Below are 6,887 nucleotides of genomic sequence, written 5' to 3'. Positions count from 1 at the left end.
GTGTACACTATTGCTGTCTCCAGTTCTACACTTTTATATTATTATATGTTGTAAGCCACTGTCTGCGTCAGACTGGCTGACCGGGGAACCACTTCTGGTCCTCTGATGACAATGTTTAGAAGCACCCGACTCTTTGCACTCGCACCAGCAATCACCTGCAATGCAAGGTAGTGGGTGTCAAGAGTTGGGTGCTTCTAAACATTGTCCCAGCAATGGAGCAGAAGTGATTCCCTGGACAGCCAGTCAGACACTGGACGCTGGCCGTGTGATCTTTCACATTGTGTCTCATATGGTAAGTTTCTTTAATTAATTAATAAATGTGTAATTTCTGACATAATTACTGCACCTTCCTGTATGTGCTGCACTTTATGTCAGGTGCTGGGATTCCCCACATTGGTATCTGCAGACAAGTTACACTGTGTGTAGTATAATGCACCTTCCTGTATTTCCTGTACTTTATGTAGAGTGCTGGTATTCCCCACATTGGTATCTGCAGACAAGTTACACTGTGTGTAGTATAATGCACCTTCCTGTATTTCCTGTACTTTATGTAGAGTGCTGGTATTCCCCACATTGGTATCTGCAGACAAGTTACACTGTGTGTAGTATAATGCACATTCCTGTATTTCCTGTACTTTATGTAGAGTGCTGGTATTCCCCACATTGCTATCTGCAGACAAGTTACACTGTGTGTAGTATAATGCACCTTCCTGTATTTCCTGTACTTTATGTAGAGTGCTGGGATTCCCCACATTGTTATCTGCAGACAAGTTAAACTGTGTGTAGCATAATGCACCTTCCTGTATTTCCTGTACTTTATGTAGAGTGCTGGTATTCCCCACATTGGTATCTGCAGACAAGTTACACTGTGTGTAGTATAATGCACCTTCCTGTATTTCCTGTACTTTATGTAGAGTGCTGGGATTCCCCACATTGCTATCTGCAGACAAGTTACACTGTGTGTAGTATAATGCACCTTCCTGTATTTCCTGTACTTTATGTAGAGTGCTGGGATTCCCCACATTGTTATCTGCAGACAAGTTACACTGTGTGTAGCATAATGCACCTTCCTGTATTTCCTGTACTTTATGTAGAGTGCTGGGATTCCCCACATTGTTATCTGCAGACAAGTTACACTGTGTGTAGCATAATGCACCTTCCTGTATTTCCTGTACTTTATGTAGAGTGCTGTTATTCCCCACATTGCTATCTGCAGACAAGTTACACTGTGTGTAGTATAATGCACCTTCCTGTATTTCCTTTACTTTATGTAGAGTGCTGGGATTCCCCAGATTGGTATCTGCAGACAAGTTACACTGTGTGTAGTATAATGCACCTTCCTGTATTTCCTTTACTTTATGTAGAGTGCTGGGATTCCCCAGATTGGTATCTGCAGACAAGTTACACTGTGTGTAGTATAATGCACCTTCCTGTATTTCCTTTACTTTATGTAGAGTGCTGGGATTCCCCACATTGGCATCTGCAGACAAGTTACACTGTGTGTAGCATAATGCACCTTCCTGTATTTCCTTTACTTTATGTAGAGTGCTGGGATTCCCCACATTGGTATCTGCAGACAAGTTACACTGTGTGTAGCATAATGCACCTTCCTGAATTTCCTGTACTTTATGTAGAGTGCTGGTATTCCCCACATTGCTATCTGCAGACAAGTTACACTGTGTGTAGTATAATGCACCTTCCTGTATTTCCTGTACTTTATGTAGAGTGCTGGTATCCCCCACATTGGTATCTGCAGACAAGTTACACTGTGTGTAGTATAATGCACCTTCCTGTATTTGCTGTACTTTATGTAGATTGCTGTTATTCCCCACATTGGTATCTGCAGACAAGTTACACTGTGTGTAGTATAATGCACCTTCCAGTATTTCCTGTACTTTATGTAGAGTGCTGGTTTTCCCCACATTGGTATCTGCAGACAAGTTACACTGTGTGTAGTATAATGCACCTTCCTGTATTTCCTGTACTTTATGTAGAGTGCTGGTATTCCCCACATTGCTATCTGCAGACAAGTTACACTGTGTGTAGTATAATGCACCTTCCTGTATTTCCTGTACTTTATGTAGAGTGCTGGTATTCCCCACATTGGTATCTGCAGACAAGTTACACTTTGTGTAGTATAATGCACCTTCCTGTATTTCCTGTACTGTATGTAGAGTGCTGGGATTCCCCACATTGCTATCTGCAGACAAGTTACACTGTGTGTAGTATAATGCACCTTCCTGTATTTCCTGTACTTTATGTAGAGTGCTGGGATTCCCCACATTGTTATCTGCAGACAAGTTACACTGTGTGTAGTATAATGCACCTTCCTGTATTTCCTGTACTTTATGTAGAGTGCTGGTATTCCCCACATTGCTATCTGCAGACAAGTTACACTGTGTGTAGTATAATGCACCTTCCTGTATTTCCTGTACTTTATGTAGAGTGCTGGGATTCCCCACATTGCTATCTGCAGACAAGTTACACTGTGTGTAGTATAATGCACCTTCCTGTATTTCCTGTACTTTATGTAGAGTGCTGGTATTCCCCACATTGGTATCTGCAGACAAGTTACACTTTGTGTAGTATAATGCACCTTCCTGTATTTCCTGTACTGTATGTAGAGTGCTGGGATTCCCCACATTGCTATCTGCAGACAAGTTACACTGTGTGTAGTATAATGCACCTTCCTGTATTTCCTGTACTTTATGTAGAGTGCTGGGATTCCCCACATTGTTATCTGCAGACAAGTTACACTGTGTGTAGTATAATGCACCTTCCTGTATTTCCTGTACTTTATGTAGAGTGCTGGTATTCCCCACATTGCTATCTGCAGACAAGTTACACTGTGTGTAGTATAATGCACCTTCCTGTATGTCCTGTACTTTATGTAGAGTGCTGGTATTCCCCACATTGCTATCTGCAGACAAGTTACACTGTGTGTAGTATAATGCACCTTCCTGTATTTCCTGTACTTTATGTAGAGTGCTGGTATTCCCCACATTGCTATCTGCAGACAAGTTACACTGTGTGTAGTATAATGCACCTTCCTGTATTTCCTGTACTTTATGTAGAGTGCTGGTATTCCCCACATTGGTATCTGCAGACAAGTTACACTTTGTGTAGTATAATGCACCTTCCTGTATTTCCTGTACTGTATGTAGAGTGCTGGGATTCCCCACATTGCTATCTGCAGACAAGTTACACTGTGTGTAGTATAATGCACCTTCCTGTATTTCCTGTACTTTATGTAGAGTGCTGGGATTCCCCACATTGTTATCTGCAGACAAGTTACACTGTGTGTAGTATAATGCACCTTCCTGTATTTCCTGTACTTTATGTAGAGTGCTGGTATTCCCCACATTGCTATCTGCAGACAAGTTACACTGTGTGTAGTATAATGCACCTTCCTGTATTTCCTGTACTTTATGTAGAGTGCTGGTATTCCCCACATTGCTATCTGCAGACAAGTTACACTGTGTGTAGTATAATGCACCTTCCTGTATTTCCTGTACTTTATGTAGAGTGCTGGTATTCCCCACATTGGTATCTGCAGACAAGTTACACTTTGTGTAGTATAATGCACCTTCCTGTATTTCCTGTACTGTATGTAGAGTGCTGGTATTCCCCACATTGCTATCTGCAGACAAGTTACACTGTGTGTAGTATAATGCACCTTCCTGTATTTCCTGTACTTTATGTAGAGTGCTGGGATTCCCCACATTGTTATCTGCAGACAAGTTACACTGTGTGTAGTATAATGCACCTTCCTGTATTTCCTGTACTTTATGTAGAGTGCTGGTATTCCCCACATTGCTATCTGCAGACAAGTTACACTGTGTGTAGTATAATGCACCTTCCTGTATTTCCTGTACTTTATGTAGAGTGCTGGTATTCCCCACATTGCTATCTGCAGACAAGTTACACTGTGTGTAGTATAATGCATCTTCCTGTATTTCCTGTACTTTATGTAGAGTGCTGGTATTCCCCACATTGCTATCTGCAGACAAGTTACACTGTGTGTAGTATAATGCACCTTCCTGTATTTCCTGTACTTTATGTAGAGTGCTGGTATTCAATACATTGGTATCTGCAGACAAGTTACACTGTGTGTAGTATAATGCACCTTCCTGTATTTCTTGTACTTTATGTAGAGTGCTGGTATTCCCCACATTGCTATCTGCAGACAAGTTACACTGTGTGTAGTATAATGCACCTTCCTGTATTTCCTGTACTTTATGTAGAGTGCTGGGATTCCCCACATTGGTATCAGCAGACAAGTTACACTGTGTGTAGCATAATGCACCTTCCTGTATTTCCTGTACTTTATGTAGAGTGCTGGTATTCCCCACATTGCTATCTGCAGACAAGTTACACTGTGTGTAGTATAATGCACCTTCCTGTATTTCCTGTACTTTATGTAGAGTGCTGGTATTCCCCACATTGTTATCTGCAGACAAGTTACACTGTGTGTAGTATTGTGATATTGTGGTCAGCTAGTCACATAGGAGGCTAGCACTAGATTTCCTGGTTTGGCTGTTTTTTCTCTATTTCCTTAATGTATTTTACACATTTTCCATAGGAAACAAAACACACAATCTGTATTCTGAACACACAATATAATATATACGTCCCATACCGTACACACAACAAATCAGAATATGAAGTAATACTTACTGTGCACACATAGTGAATAATCTAAATTTGTTTTTAACTTTGCTGGATGATAAAATGCTGGAATATGCAGATATTAGTCCTCCGATAATGATGTCTCCATCTTGGTAATATTTATACTCAAACACAGATTTATGTGCAGCAAGGTGACACTGACTGTCTGAGTCCTGCGTTATACATGTCACCTGTAGTACCAGACACATATAATAGCCAGAGAACATGAGAGATAAATCCATCATACAAACCAAATCTTCTCATTGTGTAGTGTCACTGGCAGCTCTGCAAATCCTCAGTACAGGGGAGGTATACAGCCACCAGCAGCTTATATACACTATCTGGGACTGATATAGACTCCGAGCTACAGCTGCAGAGGAACAAACACCTGTAATAATTGCAGCATCAACCTCAAAATAAAATCTATATCTGATTGTGATAATTAAATCTGTTTTCAGCGCAGGATGAGAAATAGATATTTAATAGAAAAAAGTTTTTAAGACTACAGTCAAAGTGTGAATAATATGGTCAATCTCTTTGGTGTAATACAATTATTCAATGCAAGGATGGCTCAATAGGACAAATAAATAATAAGGTGCTCGCACAATAAACATAAACCACAATGGGCAGCGATAAGATCACTATGGACATATTTAACAATTATTTTATGTCAAAAATTAGCAAGAGTGGTTTATGGCCTACAAAATAGATGGTGAGCTGAAAATCAAAATGTTACAAAATATTGGGAGGTGGAAGCGAGCTGTCTGACCATTTTCTGTGGAGGGTAGGTCTGTTTCTGTGTCATTTTAGTATGATATAGAACACAACCACTATTAGAAGCAAAAAGGCCCCTCTAACCTTTTGCCCTCTCTCAGTGGAATGACTTATACTGTGATGGCCATTGCCTTGATCATATTTATTTCAGACTATAATGACTTTCCCTCTCTGACCACCTGCTGATCATCTGCAAGCTGTCCTCCACTACCTGGTCCTCATTGTACTAAGCATCTGTACACCTACAGCAAGCTCATCTCTATAAGTAATCAACATCTCTCCACCTTTATGCTTAATATTTCTCCCCATTTGCTGCACACTCTTGTCCTAATCTGACATTCACACATATTAGTCTCACCCAAGCAGAAAAGCTTTGATCAGATGGCTAGAGCTACAATAGTCTTTCCTCTCAGCACAGGCCATGTTCTCTGCAATTGCACGCTAATGCAGACACCATAGAGCAGATCATCTTTGGTATAACTCATAGTGTCCCCAAATATGTGTTTATCTATCACTTCTATCAGGAAGATCTGGCTATTCCCAAACAGATTATTTCTTTTCTCACTTCTTGCAGGCTACTAACCCCTTACTGTAAGTCCAGGAACATGTTTAGCCTCAATGCTTAATCCTCCCACTAGTTATTATCACTAAGGACTACATTATATTTACAAGCATTAGGGCCTATTCATCATCAGAGGCCAGCCATCCCTATTACGTAAGTATTCAACTTCAGTTGTGATGCTGGATTCTTAAATACCAGAACAAAATATTCCGGTATTTAAGTAACTCTTCAGTGTGTGGACAGGTAGTCTGAAATTCTGTGATCCCTAACACTGCTACAGAAGTATCAGTTTTACTTATCATGGTGGGGATGGCTGACTGTGCATGCTTTACCTGAGGTCTCAGTGTGATGGTGGCATGAGGGTCCTGCTCAGATGCCTCTTTATAACCCTGGACAAAGTTTCCATAGGAAGCAGAGGGACACCAGGAACCAATGCCATCTGTAGATAATATTGATTCCCAAAAGCAAACTTTGAAAATGTTCAATGAATGTAACCTTTTAAAAGAACATGCTGAAACTAGCATTTCCTAATGTGTAACAGGCCCATTAGTCATGCTGAATCCCTTTATGTGACATATTGTCACCTTTCCTAAGTAAACACATGACCAATTCTATCCTTGCACCATGTAGCATAATCTGATTAATTTGAGCCAAGATATATAGAAGTTTCTACTTTTTTGTTCTTCTACCACTCTACAACCTATTCATTTTGGGCATGATTCAGTGAAGAACACATCAACAAACTCATTGCAGTTGAACAATTTGTTTCTTCTGTGCATGCATGAAAAGTCCTGGAATTGATACTGCACAAGCGGAAGCCCAAGTGTCCAATGGTGTTCATAATTGTGTTAGCCATCACCAACACTTCAGAAGGAGTTTGTGA

The sequence above is a fragment of the Pseudophryne corroboree genome, unplaced genomic scaffold (genome assembly GCF_028390025.1).
Source record: "Pseudophryne corroboree isolate aPseCor3 unplaced genomic scaffold, aPseCor3.hap2 scaffold_1668, whole genome shotgun sequence".
NCBI classification, from domain to species: Eukaryota; Metazoa; Chordata; class Amphibia; order Anura; family Myobatrachidae; genus Pseudophryne; species Pseudophryne corroboree.
This window is presented reverse-complemented; position numbering follows the sequence as displayed.